General features: G+C 44.2%; 1 long non-coding RNA gene across 1 annotated transcript in view; it reads left to right on the forward strand.

Annotated features, from left to right (window-relative positions):
* The first annotated feature begins 3,474 nt into the window (after positions 1-3,474).
* The window catches only part of LOC142301696 (uncharacterized), a 54,379-nt gene continuing 37,839 nt past the window's right edge, over positions 3,475-20,014 (forward strand). Inside the window, exon 1 of the long non-coding RNA XR_012752868.1 lies at positions 3,475-3,514. This is a non-coding gene — a long non-coding RNA (uncharacterized LOC142301696). The remainder of the gene's footprint in view (positions 3,515-20,014) is intronic.

Below are 20,014 nucleotides of genomic sequence, written 5' to 3' on the forward strand. Positions count from 1 at the left end.
GATGTAAACATCCTGCCCACCTCCTTCATTCCGCATTGGGGCCGGCGGCAGGTAAGGAGACATTCCTCGCTTATGCGATGTCACACATAGCGATGTGTGCTGCCGCATGAGCGATGAACCACAACGCTAAACAACCCTTACCGATTTTTGACTTTGGGACGACCTCTCCATGGTGAACGATTTTCACTATTTTTGAGGTCGCCTAAGGTCGCTGGTAAGTATTACACGCTGCGATATTGTTAATGACGCCGGATGTGCGTCATTAACAATGTGACCCCGACGATAAAACATTAACGATATCGTAGCGTGTAAAGCCCCCTTAATGCTCAACTTGTGTTTTTAAGATTCTCCGTAGGTGTTTGGTTGGGTTCAGATCACCCTGTTCTTCAGAAATGCAACACATGTGTGTTTAGATCTTTGTAATGCTGGAAAAGTGCACATTTATAAAAATAGCAACAAAAAGAGGAATAAATAGTAAAGATGGGCTGTAGTGTGTACATTGCCCTGGCCAAAAAGTAACACTCTACCAGGATACAGCTAAACCCCCACTAAATGGAGGCATCACAGGTGTAGGAGGCGGAAATCACACACACACCTCCATGGAATGGAGGGTGCGATTGCTGGATGGTAAAACTACACACTGATGGCTTACATAGAGCGCTGTTCACACATGCAGATGCACAGTCACAAGCACGCAGCCTATTAGGTGACGCCAATACTATTAGATCAGGCGGGCTGTCAAGCCTTACCCCATCTGTGTACCATGCAGGGACAGAAACTCTAAAATGCAAGGCCCAACAGAAAGGAGCCTGGCTGTATCCTGTACAAAAAAAAATGAGGTTTTAGTTGGTATTTATGGCCAGAAAACGGAAGCCTACAACTCTCGTCACGGGAACCTCATGCTTGTAGGGTCCCTACACTAAATATAAAAATAGCAACAAAAAGAAGAATAAATATCCTCCAAAAATTAAGTATTACTTACAGCAAAGATAGGCTGCAGTGTGTACCTCGCCCAGACCAAAAACTAATACTCTACCAGGATACAGCTAAACCCCTACTAAATGGAGACATCACAGGTGTAGGAGGAGCAAATCACATAAACCTCCATGGAATGGAGGGGGCGATTGCTGGATGGTAAAACTGCACACTGATGGCTTGCATAGAGCGCTGTTCACACATGCAGATACACAGTCACAAGCCCGCAACCTATTTATGGCCATAAATACCGTTTTATGGCCATAAATACCAACTAAAACCTCATATTTTTTGTACAGGATACAGCCAGGCCCATTTCTGTTAGGACTTGCATTTTAGAGTTTCTGTCCCTGCATGGTAAACAGATTGGGTACGGCTTGGCAGCTCACCTGATCTAATAGTATGGGCGTCACCTAATAGGCTGCGGGTTTGTGATTGTGCATCTGCTAGTGTGAACAGTGCTCTATGCAAGCCATCAGTGTGCAGTTTTACCATCCAGCAATCACACCCTCCATTCCATGGAGGTATGTGTGTGATTTGCTCCTCCTGCACCTGTGATGCCTCCACTTAGTGGGGGTTTAGCTGTATCTTGGTAGAGTATTAGTTTTTGGCCTGGGCGATGTACACACTGCAGCCCATCTTTGCTGTAAGTAAAAGTGCAGGTCTACCAAGGGCATAGAGTGATGGTTATGTCTTCTCTTTCAACATAGAGCAGTAGATTTGTGAATTCATGATACCATCAATGACATGGACCCCCAACACCAGTAGCACTCATGTAGTCCCCCATAAGGACACTGCTACCACCATATTTTACTGTAGGCACCATGTATCTGCACTCAGAAAATTTACTATTATAATCTTTGCTAAGGAAAAGAATTCCAAGACACATTTAATCTGTATGTGTTCAAGATTCTATATGTTTAAATTACCGTATTTTTCGGACTATAAGACGCACCTGACCATAAGACGCACCCTGGTTTTAGAGGAGGAAAATAGGAAAATAAAATTTAACCAAAAAATATGGTCATGACACACTGTTATGGGGCGAGGATCTGCTGCTGACACTGTTATGGGGGTAATGTCCCCAAATTCTCTACTAAGGTACCCCATTCTGATAAGGATCCTCCTGCCTTGTATATGATCCTGCTATAAACCCCCATCCTGCTAATAATATACCCCCCATCCATCCTGCTCATGATATACCCCCATCCATCCTGCTCATGATATGCCCCCATACATCCTGCTCATGATATGCCCCCATCCATCCTTTTCATGAAATGCCCCCATCCATCCTGCTCATGAAATGCCCCCATCCATCCTGCTCATGAAATACCCCCATCCATCCTGCTCATGAAATGCCCCCATCCATCCTGCTCATGAAATGCCCCCATCCATCCTGCTCATGAAATGCCCCCATCCATCCTGCTCATGAAATGCCCCCATCCATCCTGCTCATGAAATGCCCCCATCCATCCTGCTCATGAAATGCCCCCATCCATCCTGCTCATGAAATGCCCCCATCCTGGTAAATGGCGTGTATCCTGTGGCACAGGAAAAAAAAATAAATGTTTATACTTACCCTTCCTCGCTCCCTGAAGCACCGATCTCTGTCTCAGCTGCAGCGCCGCTGTGTGGAGCCGTCACCGGTGTCTGCAGCATCGCGTCTTCCTGTCTGTGCCGGCTGTAAGCTGATCGATTCTGGTGGATACTAGCGGCGCGCACTGCGATGACGTCATCGCGGTGCGCGCCGCTAGTGTCCAGATCAGCTGACCGCCGGCACAGACAGGAAGACGCGATGCTGCAGGGGGGCGGCTCCACACACGGTGACGGGTGAGTACACTGATTCACTGCACCCCGCGCTGATAATGATGCACGGGGGGCAGTGAAGACAGCCGCACATAATCACTCCAGGCTGTAGTTGCCAGGGGTGATCACGGCCGGCTGCTAATTATGCACGCACCCCCCCGCCCATCACCCCGCCCACCTGTCAGCGCCGGTTTCGCTGAGAGATGATGGGCGGGAGCATGGGTGTGCATATGTAATGAGCGGGCCCACGTGGTCACGGCAGGCTGTTACAGCCTGCTCGTGCCGCCGATGACCCGCTGCACCGCGGCACCCTCATTCCCCGCAGCCTTATAGTCAGACCATAAGACGCACCCCCCACTTTCCCCCAACATTTGGGGGGAAAAAAGTGCGTCTTATGGTCCGAAAAATACGGTAATAAATAGTGAATTATTTTCCATTTTACCATAACATATATAATAATGTATATTATGATATGCTTATTTTATAGAGTGCCACAAAACATGTGCCAAATGTTCTGGCCCACAGCCAACAGACTGCACACAGTGCCAAAGCCAACTAACTCTGGACCAGGAAAGTGAAATGTGTGGTGTTCAAGGAGATGCAAAATGTCCCCCAAAAACATTCTTAGAAGATGATTTATTCACATGTAGTTCTTGTGATCAGACGTGTGAATCATGTGATGGTCCCTCAGCGGAAAACTGTGTAACCTGCTTGGTACCGTTCTTCCTATATAGTAAGTACTAAATATAATAATGGATTGTTAGATTTCTACGACAGCAAACATTCAAAATGTATGGCTATGACGAAGAAGTTTCCCTAAATATTTTGATACTATCAAACAACAATGGTTTTCTAGCTGATAAAGTGGTGGCTAGAATATGCCATCATTTTATAATCTGGGGGGGGGGACCTCTGGAACCCCTTAGATCCTGAGAATGTAGGGGGCACAGCACTGGAGCAGCACTGTGTTCCTTTTACTGTTTCTCTCTTGCATAGTGGAACTTGGCACCAGTTGTGCGAGGAACTACAGCATGGCCCTACTCAAATGCATTCAAGTGACTGTGGCTTGTGCAATTCTTTTATTTCCTGGGAGCATGGGACACCGCTGTGTAGGGATAAATTATAAAGGGGTCAAGTGCAAAAACCAGAATGGCATCCCCTTCATTCTGAGAAACTATGGGGATCCCAAACCCCCTAAAATCTTTAAGTGATTTATACTAGAGACATGTTACTACTTTGAGATGTGAAAATCCGTTTATAGCCAGTTTTCTTCCACAGTTCTAAAATGTTCTGAAATATAATGGCCCAACAGTCTTCATAATTCTTCTTATTATTATTATTTATTATTATAGCGCCATTTATTCCATGGCGCTTTACAAGTAAAAGAGGGTATATGTACAACAATCATTAACAGTACAAAACAGACTGGTATAGGAGGAGAGAGGACCCTGCCCGCGAGGGCTCACGTCTACAAGGAATGGGTGATGGTACAATAGGTGAGGACAGAGCTGGTTGCGCAGCGGTGTGCTGGACTGAGGGCTATTGTAGGTTGTAGGCTTGTTGGAAGAGGTGGGTCTTGAGGTTCCTCTTGAAGCTTTCCACGGTAGGGCAGAGTCTGATAATCATAATAATATATACCTTATTTCGCCAGCTGGTGGTCCTAGAGGGGGGCCACTGCTTTGGAACCATTTTAATAATTCAGAAAACAGAACACTGTGTTGGAGCCAGTGGGCCTATGCATTACATGCACAGCTACTGATTTGACTATCATATAGTTCTACATTTATGCAACTAGGCACAGAGCCAGCTTGCAATTGCATTTTAATTCTAGGAAATTTATTTTCTACATCAGGCATTGCACAGATGAAGGAAGGCATGGATGTGGGGCCGTACAGGCTCTGCGCTCTTTCGCCAAGGAGCCCCCATGTGTATGTATGACTTTTGGGTGGGAGGTGCAACACTTACTGGTTTCTTCAGGCCAGTGGCCATCATCTCGCTACTGGTCCCCGTTGTAGACGAAGTAGTAGAACATGCAACACCAGAGTTCTCTAGGCAAACCAAAATTGTACAGTTTATTCATAACACTGCTATGAGAGACATGGCCTCACTTCTCACAGTTCTGCTGTTTCTGCTATTGTGGGGTACTCTCTCTTGACCTATATGCCCTATCTGGACTCCCATCCTCAAGCTGCCGCACCTGCATCTTTATTCCTCCTCTTCATTACACCGCTGTCTGCTTCTGGGCCCCGACGGCTGTATACTCTTACAACTTCCATGAGCCTGCCGGGGTGAGCCGTAGGCTCCGGACTTCTCAAGGTTATCTCCAGGTTCCTTCACTGGCCCTGACACCATAGCCACATCTTTTCTGACTCGAACCCTGTCTGAAGCTGCACCCCAAAAAGGACGCACCACTAGCCAACCCACTTGCCACCTGTCACTCCTCCCCATTTGGCTCAACCCTATGTTATCTAATATGTAATCTACCACTCGTCCTGCTTGATTGCAATATGGCGCCGGCTGCTACACAGTCCCGTTATGTTACATCGGGATCTACAGTTCGCTAACAGCAGTACATGTTATCACATACATTTTAATACTTAACACCTACAATATGCTTACTGTAAGGAAAATAGCATAAACAGTATGGGGACTCGATCACCTCCTACACAGGAACAACTACTACTTTCAGTTAAGCCTCTTGTGATATGTCATCAAGGCTGCCAACTTTCCAATAACGACCAATTGTGAATGCAGCTCAGACTGTAACTCAGAAACAATACAAATGGAGTTGTAATAACTTATTTATTTACATTCTGTAAAAATTATGTAAAAATTTACATCCATTTGTCATATGATTTGTGAACTGGTGGGACATCTGCATGATCCAATTTTGTATATAATTAGCTTGCTTCTTTCCAGCTTTGTGACTTTGTGGGTGGGGTGTGGAAGCCCACTGAGTGGTCCACCAACCTGGGCAACACGTTTACCACCACCATGTCATCTCAGGCTTATTCTTTGGGTCAGCACAATTATTGTGGTTTACAAATTATGTATTTTTTAAATGTTTTACTAATTAAAAAAAAATAAAAACTGCAGATGCTAATAAACCAAGTATTCACATTTAGGCTAGAGTTACATGGCGGTTATGGCTAGGATAATCATTGAACAGCTGAAGATTGTCATTTAGCAATGCTATGTTACAATATAATGAAGAGAGTATGTGGCTACTTTCCAACTCAAAAATTTGTGCTACTGTAACTTTTATGTTGAATGAAAGTTTTGCAAGAGATCCAAACCTGTGTATCATGGCATCAGGAATAATAGAGTTGCAATTAAACCACATTCTCTTTTGTTATGTTATAATCTAGCATCGCCATCCTGAGATTCAGAAAATAAAAGTTGAATGCTCAAAGTTGTGCAGCCCCAGTCATATAAATGTTTGATCACATTTTTTCATTTTAAAGAAGTCCTCCCATCAACGTTTTTATATTCTTAATGTATTGCAATCATCATATTATTTGGTACTGTGTACTCACAATTGCTTACAATTACTTTTTTTGTTAGCCAATCATAGGCGACAGCAATGGCACATTGGTTAGACCTGTGGCCATTGTTTGGCTGGAGCAGTTACTATCAATATGTAGAGAAGGCAGGGGATGGGTAAATGAGTGTATTCTTTTTTTTCAGACTACTGTAGGTCTGTTGTTAAATAAAAAAAAAGTAATGGACCCTAAACAAGTGGGAGTATAGATGGCAAATGCAGCTAAAACAAAAATCTGGCTGATTTTTCAAATATTTGTTCCTCCCATCGAAAACCTCTGAGACATCATTTTTCAGTAATTGCAAAATGGATTTGCCTGTAGCAGATCTTGAGACATTGCATGCCCAAATGCATTACAAATGGAAGAATATTCTTCAGATAACTATTAATAACCTGACTGATAGCATGCCAAGGTATATAAGTGCATGTATTTCTGCATGGTGAGCTCATACTCGATACTGAAAACATCAAGATGGTTTGCAAATGTTGTTTCCATATTTTCATCATTTGCATATGATTAACATGTCTATTAATCCTATAATTTCCACAATTCCATGAATTTTCCTTCTCCAATTTTGAGGAGTGTCTATGGGTACATGGGTGGTAACCAGTGGTAGCCAACATTCTGTTTAATAACATGCTTTTAAAACTTTTTATGATTTTAAATAGGGATGATCGAATACCTCAAATATTCGGCTTCACAAATATTCGATGAATAACTCGCCGCTATGCGAATATTCGATGCGCAATGTAAGTCTATGGGAAGCCCGAATAGTTCCGAATAGTTGTTATTCGGGTTTCCCATAGACTTACATTGTGCATCAAATATTTGCGAATAGTTGAATAGCGGGAACCTATTCAGAAAATATTCGCAAAGCCGAATATTTGAGGTATTCGATCACCCCTAATTTTAAAATGTAAGAAGAGCTTAAAAATTACTCTTTTTGCCAGGCAAAAGCCTGGCTTGCTAATGTTTGTGCATAGGCAATTTAGATAGAAGAAGCCACGGCTGAAAAACCTTTGGGGAGTAGAAACAGTTATGCTGTTTGCTAAAGCTATATTTTTTTAAGAAGCCTTCCAAAAGTGTTGTTTTTTGCAAGCAACAACATGATTACTGTTTATCAAATAGGTCATAGACAAAAAGGGATATACATAATTTTTCAAATTCATCTTAGTGAGTTATATCAAAATCCTTGTATGGACAATGTAATATGGAATTTACTCCCAAAATTCAGCTAAATACATCGTGCTAAGAAAACACATGCAGGAGACTTATTCAAATGTAGAAAACTATTTTTTATTTTTAACAAACATACAATGATTAAAAATTCCCTTTCCATATAATGAAATGCATGAGGTAGCAGGTGGATTCTATCACACCCACCCACCAAACAACTGGCACATGTTATCCCATCTCCCCTCCATATAGCTCAGTATTATCATAAATTAAATAACAATGTTATATTTATGGAGGGGCACTACAGGGTCATGTATGTGAGATTCAATTACATAGTAAATAACATTGTAAACTTACCCATAGTGTATAGATGGGAAACCTTGTATTGCCGGTTCAGAAGTGGGTGAGGAGATGACCTTATCCCATGATACTGATGAAGTGACCTCGGGTAAGGCCGCGGCTGAGTTCCCATAATCTGCGCCAACAAAATCCCCACGCTCGGATTTTATGTAAGGGTACATTTCTTTACTGGTAAACATCTCAATGACACACGCCGCTGCCTTAGCAGCATACATAACCAGGGTTTGCTATCCGGGTCTTTAACTTCAGACACGCGGCGCAGAACACAAAAAAAACAGCAATGATAAACAAGAATTCTGTCCCTGACTTGCCCTATAGGTTATATTACCAGTCCAAAACACAAGGAGGGAGGGCTCCCATGTAGCAGGCCTGGACTCCGGGTAAACGGCGGCGACTCCAAAGGAGAGAAGTGGGAAGATCTTCAGCCCTCTCAACAGAGGACTAGCTTACAGTCTCTTGGTACGGAGGAAGGAGACGGTCCGGAGGTCCCTTGAGTCCAGTATCCCGTCTGCAGCAGTTCTGGCAATCCCTCACACTTCAGCGATGAGGGCAGTCCGAGGCAGGTCTGCTCAGGTCCACCTCCAGTAGCTCAGTGTCCTTTTCCCGCACTTTTACTTCCTGTACAACAAGTGCCTGAGGGAGGGGATCAGATTTTACAGCGTCCACCTCTCGAGCAGTTTTAGCACTTGTCCACAAGGTGGCAGCACCATCCTGTGTAATGTCAGTCTCCATGTCCATTTTAATCACAAAACAGTCAGAGCTGCTCGCCTCGTTACACTGGAGTGGTGTACTTGCAATTGAGACTGTTAATTGGTGCTGTGTAGGGATGATTAATACAGATATATAGAGTAGTTTAATATAATAGGTCAGCAAATTAGTTTTTTTACCAACAGCAGAGCACAAGGTGGTTGTGTTGGCGGGAGATGAATGCGGTCTTCACATTTCTATTATGATGTCATTGACATAAAAAAATAAAAATTATTATGTCACTGGAATCACAGAAACCTGGTGGAGTGACACAGATGTAAGGATACAACTTACTCAAAAAGACTAGAACTAACAAAGCGGAGTTGCATTGTATGTCACCTCAAGTTTCAGAGAATGAGAATATATTAGAAAATATTTTGTTAAGAATGAATGGAGTAAACAACGGGAAGGACATCATACAGGCATTTATTATAGACCACCGGGTCAAACAAAGGGTAGGGATGAGATTTTTCCACATCAAATGGCCACATTCTCAAAAAAAATAAATGAAATAGTGATCATGGCAGATTTCAACTACCCAGACATTCATTGGGAAACCCTCACAGGTAAGAGTACAGGCTCTCCAATTTTTATCCTGCCTTGCAAACAAGTTTATGTCCCAGCTGGTAGAAGAAAGTATGAGGTGAACAGCCATCTTAGACCTAATCCTAACAACCAACGATGGTATGGTTAAGGGAATAAGGGTAGCAGTGACACTGGGACTCAGCGATCACGCTTTCCTTGAACTTGGGGTTGCAACAGGGGGAAGACATAAACATCAAGGCTTGACATTAGCAGAGCAGATTTCAGGGGCCTAAATGTAATGGTTGGTAGAATTCCATGGCACATAATTCTTAAGCACAAAACTGCATACGAAGGATGGGAATCTTCCATAAGGAAATCCTTAATGCACAAGAACTAACAATACCTAACAGGAAGATAAATGGGAAAGACATAAAGAAACCAGGTTGGATGACCAAAAAATGACATCACCAGAAAATGGAAACCATAAAACAAGTGGAAGATTCTACTAACCTCCATAGAAAAATCTTCAAGTAAATAGTCAAAGAACATTTACTTACATACCTGGATGAGAAGGCATTAACCCCTTCACTCCGAGCGATTTTCCATTTTTCATTTTTGTTTTTTGCTCCCTTTCCAGTAACTTTTTCATTTTTCCATCAATCTTGCATATGAGGGCTTGTTTTTTGGAAGACGAGTTGTAATTTTAAATGAAACCATGATTTTACCATATAGTGTACTGAAAAACGGCAAAAAAATTCCCAAGTGTGGAAAAATTGCAAAAAAAAGTGCAATTACATGATTGTTTTGGGCGTATTTATTCACTGTGTTCACTATATAGTAAAACTGATGTGTCGGTGTGATGCCTCAGGATGGTACAAGTTCGTCGATACCAAACATGTACTGTATAGGTTTACTTTTACAGCAAGAAATGGCAACAATGCTTACCTGCCCAGGCCACAAAAATAAATGCACTCACAAAATGCCGCAAAACCCCTTAATGTCTTGATGGAGGTAACAGGTGCAAAACACTAATGGAGCAACCACTCACACGCTGCCACCCCATGGGGGGGAGGTAATTGCTTAGTATTAAAATTGCACACAAATGGCTTGTATAGGGCACCGTTCACACATATAGGCGCACAGTGTTTGGCTTACAGCCTATTGATGACGCCCATACTAGTAGACTAGGCAGGCTGCCCGGCACTATATAATTGTACCACACCCCCCAAAATTTCAGAAAAATTCATAGCAAGAAAAGGCAACAGTGTTTAACTGCCCAGGCCACAGAACCAAATGCACTCACAGGATGCACCAAAACCCCTTAATAAAGATGGAGGCAATGGGGGTAAAACACTGATACGGGGGTAAACCACTCACACACTGCCAATCCATAGAGGGGGGTGATCGTTTAGTATTAAAATTGCACACAAATGGCATGTATAGGTCGCCGCTCACACATGTAGATGCAAAGTGTGTGCCTGGCTTACAGCCTATTGATGACGCCCATACTATTAGATTAGGTGGGCTACTCAGCACCATACAGGAATGGAGACCCTAGTTATACCTAAGGGGTTAAAAAAAATCAGAAGTTTGTCCAAAAAAAGTGGCGCACTATGTGCGCCATTTTCCGCGACCTGTAGCGTTCTCATTTTTCAGGATATGGAGCCCAGTGAAGGCTTAGTTTTTGCGTCTTGAGCTTACATGTTTTATGGTATCATTTTTGCACATATCTTCAATTTTGATAGCCTGTTATTTTATTTTGTGCAAAATTTACAACAACCAAAAAACGTAATTTTGGCGTTTGGAATTTTTTTGCTACACCGTTTACTGATTAGATTAATTGTTTTTATATTTTGATAGATCAGACATTTCTCAACGCGGCAATACCAAATGTGTGTATATATTTTTATTTTTTTAACCATTTAATTTTCAATGCAGCAAATGGGGGGGTGATTTGAAATTTTATTTTTTTTAAAACTTTTACTTTTTTTAATTTTAGTAGTCCCCCTAGGGGACTATAAGGATCAGCAGTCTGATCACTGATTATTTTCTGTTGATCAGAGCTGCACAGCTCTGATCAGCAGAAATGCAGCGTTCCTGTTAGAGCCACTGCTCTGTTGGCTGTAACAGGAACTGCATTATGATAGTGACAGAAGTCATCACATGATCCATCGCTACCTTGGCAACCATTGGTTCCCCATGATCACGTCACGGGGCTTCCGATGGGATGGTGACAGGGAAAGGCGTTTCCCCGCTGTGGCCATTTAATTTGCACTGTCACATTTTGACAGCGCGATCAAAGGGGTTAACAGGCGTGGGTGATCGCGCAGCCACCTGCACCTTTTAGCTGCACATGTCTTCTGTTCAAATCAGCAGACATGTGCAGGGATCACATCTGGCTCACCGCTGTAGCCAGCGGTGATTACCCCTTTATGACTTAGGATGTCCTCGGTCGTGATGAGGTTAATAAGCCAAAGCCAGCACGGCTCTATAATCAATAAATCTTCTCAGACCAAACTGATTTCCTTCTATAATAAAGACAGTGAATGATTGGACCAGGGGAATGCCATGCATATAGTATACCTTGACTTCACATAACATCCTCATTGAAAAAATGATCTAGTACGGAATCAACAGAAAATCAGCTAAATGTATTAACAACTGGCTTAATGATCGTGCACAATGAGTAATATTAAATGGCTACACATCAAACTGGAGGAAAGTCAAAAGTGGGGGCCACAAGGCTCTGTCCTGGGCCCAGTGCTGTTTAATATCTTTATAAATGATCTGGACAACTGAATTATTGGGGAACTCAAAATAATTAATCATATATAGTATGGGAGGAATAGAACTAGGCAGGGCCGGATTATAGGCGGGGCAGACGGGGCTTCAGCCCAGGGGCCCCCACCACAAGAGCCTCTGAGGGGGCCCCCACCACCATCTGTGTGTCCGCCATTTTATTAATGTCGCAGTGGTTCAAGACCGCACTGTACCTTTAAGGTATTTCAATCCCGGCCATCACTACTGCAGACACGCCCACTGCACGCTGTGTGGGCTGCGTCTGCCAGGATGACGTCACCGCGCTGCTGTTTCTTCCTGCCGTAGAGGAGCTTGTGGGAGGACCGGAGGTCTCAGTTTATCCCGGTAAGTATGAGGTCATTAATCATGGTGCCGGCCGGGCAGGAGACTGCAGTGAGGAGGGAGCAGGACGCCGCTGATAACTCCAGACGGGATTCCATAGTGTCAGCGGCCACTCTGCTCGGGATCAGTGTGAGATATTGCAGGAGTGTGAGCTGCTGCAGATCAGGTCGGGCTGTCAGTGCCGGGTCATCGGCTGCAGCCTCATCCCTCCCCTGCAATAACTCACACTGAGCTCCAGCAGAGACATCACTACCCAGATCCTGCACTGATCACATCTGAGCCTGCAGCACACATTACACTATATGGCCCATATTACATATAGAATATGTTACATCCTGTCCTGTAGGCCCATGTGTGATCAGTGCAGGGGATTGTATATCTGTGCACATGGTATACCACATCCAGCGTACAGAGAGAGTAGTGTGATACACTGTGTACACACATCAGATGGTATATAATAATGTGTATATTGTATAACCTCTGATGTCTGTATCACAGTATATTGTGTACCAGTCATGTATTCTCCTGTACACTGTACAGGGGCGTACCTTTGGGGGGCATGCGGCATATGTTCCCCTGCACGGCAATCAGGGGGGCACCATTAAAAAGTGTGAGGCAGCAGTATGGTGGGAGAAAATTGTAAGTGGAGAGTATTGGTGGAGAAAAGTGTGAGGGGCATAGTATAGAGCCTGGGTAGTGGGGAACATAAGCAGTATAGAGAAGGGGCGGCATGGTGGCCAGTGTGAGGGCACAGTATGCTGAGGAGGGGGAATGTGAGACTGAGGTGCGGTATAGTGACTGTATAGTGAAGGAGGTAGGCAGTATAGAGAAGGGGCAGCATGGTGGCCAGTGTGAGGACACAGTATGCTGAGGAGGGGGAATGTGAGACTGAGGTGCGGTATAGTGACTGTATAGTGAAGGAGGTAGGCAGTATAGAGAAGGGGCGGCATGGTGGCCAGTGTGAGGACACAGTATGCTGAGGAGGGGGAATGTGAGACTGAGGTGCGGTATAGTGACTGTATAGTGAAGGAGGTAGGCAGTATAGAGAAGGGTCAGCATGGTGGCCAGTGTGAGGGCACAGTATGGAGGACACAGTATGCTGAGGAGGGGGAATGTGAGACGGAGGTACAGTATAGTGACTGTATAGTGAAGGAGGTAGGCAGTATAGAGAAGGGGCAGCATGGTGGCCAGTGTGAGGACACAGTATGCTGAGGAGGGGGAATGTGAGACTGAGGTGCGGTATAGTGACTGTATAGTGAAGGAGGTAGGCAGTATAGAGAAGGGTCAGCATGGTGGCCAGTGTGAGGGCACAGTATGGAGGACACAGTATGCTGAGGAGGGGGAATGTGAGACGGAGGTACAGTATAGTGACTGTATAGTGAAGGAGGTAGGCAGTATAGAGAAGGGGCGGCATGGTGGCCAGTGTGAGGGCACAGTATGGAGGCACAGTATGCTGAGGAGGGGGAATGTGAGACTGAGGTGCGGTACAGTGACTGTATAGTGAAGGAGGTAGGCAGTATAGAGAAGGGTCAGCATGGTGGCCAGTGTGAGGGCACAGTATGGAGGCACAGTATGCTGAGGAGGGGGAATGTGAGACTGAGGTGCAGTATAGTGACTGTATAGTGAAGGAGGTAGACAGTATAGAGAAGGGTCAGCATGGTGGCCAGTGTGAGGGCACAGTATGGAGGGCACAGTATGCTGAGGAGGGGGAATGTGAGACTGAGGTGCGGTATAGTGACTGTATAGTGAAGGAGGTAGGCAGTATAGAGAAGGGGCGGCATGGTGGCCAGTGTGAGGGCACAGTATGGAGGGCACAGTATGCTGAGGAGGGGGAATGTGAGACGGAGGTACAGTATAGTGACTGTATAGTGAAGGAGGTAGGCAGTATAGAGAAGGGGCGGCATGGTGGCCAGTGTGAGGGCACAGTATGGAGGCACAGTATGCTGAGGAGGGGGAATGTGAGACTGAGGTGCGGTACAGTGACTGTATAGTGAAGGAGGTAGGCAGTATAGAGAAGGGTCAGCATGGTGGCCAGTGTGAGGGCACAGTATGGAGGGCACAGTATGCTGAGGAGGGGGAATGTGAGACTGAGGTGCGGTATAGTGACTGTATAGTGAAGGAGGTAGACAGTATAGAGAAGGGTCAGCATGGGGGCCAGTGTGAGGGCACAGTATGGAGGGCACAGTATGCTGAGGAGGGGGAATGTGAGACTGACGTGCGGTATAGTGACTGTATAGTGAAGGAGGTAGGCAGTATAGAGAAGGGTCAGCATGGTGGCCAGTGTGAGGGCACAGTATGGAGGCACAGTATGCTGAGGAGGGGGAATGTGAGACCGAGGTGCGGTATAGTGACTGTATAGTGAAGGAGGTAGGCAGTATAGAGAAGGGGCGGCATGGTGGCCAGTGTGAGGGCACAGTATGGAGGCACAGTATGCTGAGGAGGGGGAATGTGAGACTGAGGTGCGGTATAGTGACTGTATAGTGAAGGAGGTAGGCAGTATAGAGAAGGGGCGGCATGGTGGCCAGTGTGAGGGCACAGTATGGAGGCACAGTATGCTGAGGAGGGGGAATGTGAGACTGAGGTGCGGTACAGTGACTGTATAGTGAAGGAGGTAGACAGTATAGAGAAGGGGCGGCATGGTGGCCAGTGTGAGGGCACAGTATGGAGGCACAGTATGCTGAGGAGGGGGAATGTGAGACTGAGGTGCGGTATAGTGACTGTATAGTGAAGGAGGTAGGCAGTATAGAGAAGGGGCAGCATGGTGGCCAGTGTGAGGGCACAGTATGGAGGGCACAGTATGCTGAAGAGGGGGAATGTGAGATTGAGTTGCACTTTCAGTGATTTTGGTACTGAGGGTGAGGGCAGTATAGAGAGGGGATTGCATGGGGGACATTGTGAGGGCACAGCTCAGGAGGGGGAGTGTGAGGAGGGGGCACAGTATAGACATTTGGAAGTATAGTGGGTACACAATGTAGAGGACGGTGTGAAGAGGGGGCCCAGTACTGAAAGAAGAGGCCATGTACCATAAGAATGACATTGTGTGGGTCATTTTGTGCAGGGAGCACAGTGAGGGGCAATTATTTATTCAGGCGCACAGCGTAGGTCATATATTTATATTTAGGAGCATTATAATCATTCTGCTATTTATTTTAAGGGCATAATGTCGAGATGTGCTGCAGAAGGCCCGGGAGGTCTGCAGAGAGGAGCTGTGGAAGTGAAAAGTCATCATGACGTCTGGACAAGATGGAGAAGAAAGAATAGGATGACTCCGATCAGGGAAGATGTCACCTACAAGGTACCTGGATGTGACTGTATGTGTGTGACACTCAATGCTTCTCCTCATCAGAACCGTGGTTCCTGTATGGTTCAAAGTCTGATGAATACTGATAACAATTCCCAGCATTTTCTTACAATTGTTAAGGACATACTGGGAGTTGTTAATTCATGTGATACAAATGTATATGGGGATGTGACATTACAATATATTGTTGTAGTAAATTTGGTACTGTAGTCATGTATTGGTGGTTCTGGTGATATATTCGTTTACTGATGAGGGTGCTAGTGATGTATTTTGGTATTGCTTTTGGTTCTGGTGCTGTACACCGTGTGCAGAATTATTAGGCATTTTATATTTTAGAGGATTTTTTTTATTATTGATCAACAACTGTTCTCCATTAGCCCAAAAGACTCATAAATATCAAATCTTAATATTTTTGGAAGTTGGAGTGGGGTTTTTTAGATGTGGCTATCTTAGGAGGATATCTGTCTGTGCAGGTAACTATTACTGTGCAGAATTATTAGGCAACTTAATAAAAAGCAAATATATTCCCATCTCACTTGTTTATTTTCACCAGGTAAACCAATATAACTGCACAAAATTTAGAAATAAACATTTCTGACATGCAAAAACAAAACCCCAAAAAATGAGTGCCCAATATCGCCCCCTTTCTTTCTGATGACACTCAGCAGCCGACCATCCATAGATTCTGTCAGTGCTTGATCTGTTTACGATCAACATTGCGTGCAGCAGCCACCACAGCCTCCAGACACTGCTCCCAGAGGTGGACTGTTTTCCCTCCCTGTAGATCTCACATTTTATGAGGGACCACAGGTTCTCTATGGGGTTCAGATCAGGTGAACAAGGGGGCCATGTCATTATTTTTTCATCTTTTAGACCTTTACTGGCCAGCCACGCTGTGGAGTAGTTGGATTAATGTGATGGAGCATTGTCCTGCATGAAAATCATGTTTTTCTTGAACGATACCGACTTCTTCCTGTACCACTGCTTGAAGAAGTTGTCTTCCAGAAACTGGCAGTAGGTCTGGGAGTTGAGCTTCACTCCATCCTCAACCAAAAAAGGTCCCACAAGTTGATCTTTGCTGATCCCAGCCCATACCAGTGCCCACCTCCACCTTGCTGGCGTCTGAGTCGGAGTGGAGCTCTCTGCCCTTTACTGATCCAGCCTCGGCCCATCCATCTGGTCTATCAAGAGTCACTCTCATTTCATCAGTCCATAAAACCTTTGAAACATCAGTCTTCAGATATTTCTTGGCCCAGTCTTGAGGTTTTATCTTATGTTTCTTGGTCAGAGGTGGTGGTTTTCCGCCTTCCTTACCTTGGCCATGTCCCTGAGTATGGCACACCTTGTGCTTTTTGATACTCTAGTAATGTTGCAGCTCTGAAATATGGCCAAACTGGTGGCAAATGGCATCTTGGCAGCTTCATGCTTGATTTTTCTCAGTTTATGGGCAGTTATTTTGCGCCTTTTTTGCCCAACACACTTCTTGCGACCCTGTTGGCTATTTGCCATGCAACGCTTGATTGTTCGGTGATCACGCTTCAAAAGTTTGGCAATTTCAAGACTGCTGCGTCCCTCTGCAAGACATCGCACAGTTTTGGACTTTTCAGAGCCCGTCACATCTCTCTTTTGACCCATTCTGCCAAAGGAAAAAGAAGTTGCCTAATAATTAAGCACACCTTATATAGGGTGTTGATGTCATTACACCGCACCCCTCCTCATTACAGAGATGCACATCACCTGATTTACTTAATTGGTAGTTGGCTCTCAGCCTATACAGCTTGGAGTAGGACAACATGTATAAAAGTATCATGTGAGCAAAATACTCATTTGTCTAATAATTCTGCACACAGTGTATTTATGTACATTTTACTGATTCTGATCCTGTACACATGTAGCAAGCCATGATTTGTAAAATTACATGACCGCAAGGGTTTCTACATTATGTTAGTAGCATTAAAGGGGTTGTCCAGGTTTGTGATGAAAGTTTCTATGTGACGGCAGACTTCTGAATCCTCAGTGTGCACACTGCACACTGTCAGGACTCTCCGATGCCAGCAGTGAGAGCTTGAGGGCATGTAACTATTGAGTGAGGCTGCAGACGTCTAATTTGAATGTGGCCGGAAGTAAACAAATCGCATACTTGCAGTCCCATGACTACTTGCTCATGGCACGGGAAAATCATGACAGTGTGCAGTCCGCAAGCTGTGAGAATTCAGAAGTCTGCAGTCATATAACTACAAATTTTCCTTGTCGAGCTGGACAACCCCTTTAATAATAAAAGTAAGCCCCGTAGCATGCCCAATCCAACAACCTGTAATATACTCAATGTAAGGATTCGGCTCTGCTTGCTAATTTTAGAAGTGGTCACATGACCACTTGCAGGTCATTTTAATACTTTGAGTCACAATTAGCTTCTCTTCCTGCTTCTCTTTATGGGCTGTAGTATTTCACTGAACATTGAGAGAATTAGGAAGAGCAGCTCATCGGCACGTGTGAAAATGGCGTATGAGCGGTCACATGACAACTACTCAAACCGCATAAGCCGTGTATAGAAGGGGGCGCCAAACTGACCTCCTACTCCATGGACAGGAAAACCTAGATCCACCTCTGATACAGTGTATGGCATACCGTGTACAGACATCAGCTGCTATGTACTACTCCGGAGACAATACAATAGAGAGCACATTGTGATTTTCAGCAACCATTGCTGCCAGTGAGAACTTTCCCTTTCTGTATTTTTACTATTACTTGGCTGTCTTAACATTGGGATCAATAAAAAAATGTGAGTAACTTTATTTTCTGTGTATAAGTGTAAATCTGAATGTGGCAGAACAGGATAAGATCCATGCTCAGTGGATTTATATCTAAATGCTACAGTTCGTGCTCTACTGTTATGGCTTAAAATGCTAACGTTATGGGGCCCCCACCAGATTTTCTGCCCAGGGGCCCCCACCAACCTTAATCTGGCCCTGGAACTAGGTAATAGCACAGGGTAAAAGGATTTGGGCATAAAAGTAGATCCCAGATTCAACCTGAGCCAACAGTGTGGTGCTGCAGCTAAAAAGGCCAATACAATTCTGGGATGTATCAAGACAAGCATTAAATCTAAATCAAAAGAGGTCATTATTCCCCTATACTCTGCCCTGGTGAGACCCCACCTGAAATACAGTGTTCAGTTCTGGGAGCCCCAATTCAAGAAATACATTGATATACTGGAGCAAGTCCAGAGAAGAGCAACCAAGATGGTAGAATGTCATCAAACCATGTTATATGAAGAACCGCTAAAAGAACTAGGAATGTTTAGTTTACAAAAGAGAAGGCTGAGACTTAATAGCGGTCAACAAATATCTGAAAGGCAGTCACACTGCAGAGGGAATTACCCTATTTGCATTAGCACAAGGAAGTACAAGAAGCAATGGGATGAAACTAAAAGGAAGGAGATTCAGATTAGACATTAGGAAATACTTTGTGACAGTGAGGGCAGTCAGAGAGTAGAACAGGCTACCACGGGAGGTGGTGAGCTCTCCATAAATGGAACACTTCAATCAGAAGCTTGATAACCATATAGCTGGAATGATTTAGTAAAACCTGCACTCGCAGGGGGTTGTACCCGATGCCCCCTGAGGTCCCTTCCAATTCTACCATTTTATGATTCTATGAATCTATTCTATGATTAATAACTCTGAACTAGTGTTTGGGCATCTCAAAAAAGAGAAAGAGCTCAAATCGTTAACATTTAAGATAGTTGGATGGACCCGTTCTCAAGAATGGGCTCCATAGGTTAATGGCTGAGTGAGTTCTTTGGTGTATTACTCAAAACAGTTGTTTAAATTCTTTTTATCTTAATTCTATATTTTTATTTCTATAATTTGTATCTCATATCTTCATTTGAATTTTCAAACTGTAGACCTCCAGCACATAAAAGATGCTATTGCTTATAATTAATTGATAAAGGCATTTATGTGTAAACAGAAAGAGGAAAAATAATGAATACAGCTATTAAAATACATAATTTGCCAATAGGTTATATTACTTGTTATATGTCAGCTATAAACCAGTTATAAAAACATGTTTTGTTTCAGTTAAATGAAACCAAGGTTAGGATTGAAGATCTTGTTAGAATATTCTCTAAGACATGTTCAATAAATAAGATATTCTCACAGAAACAAGATTCCTGGAAGTCTTTTGCATCAGAATTATCCTTGAAAATTATGTTCTACTTAAAAACATGGTCGAAAGTGTTGGCACCCTTAAGATTGTTATGACGTGCCCACGGGGTCTGGGGTTACCTGTCACCAAGCTGCGGTGCTGGTCCTGGGTCACCGCCGTGGCCTTGCCCGATTGCGTGACCCCGGCAGTGTCAATAAAGCTGGGGATGGCGATGATGGGGGTAGTTGTTCGTGACGCCACCTGTGGAGTGTGGCCAATTATTAGCCGCCAT

The sequence above is a fragment of the Anomaloglossus baeobatrachus genome, chromosome 4, assembly GCF_048569485.1.
Source record: "Anomaloglossus baeobatrachus isolate aAnoBae1 chromosome 4, aAnoBae1.hap1, whole genome shotgun sequence".
Classification (NCBI taxonomy): domain Eukaryota; kingdom Metazoa; phylum Chordata; class Amphibia; order Anura; family Aromobatidae; genus Anomaloglossus; species Anomaloglossus baeobatrachus.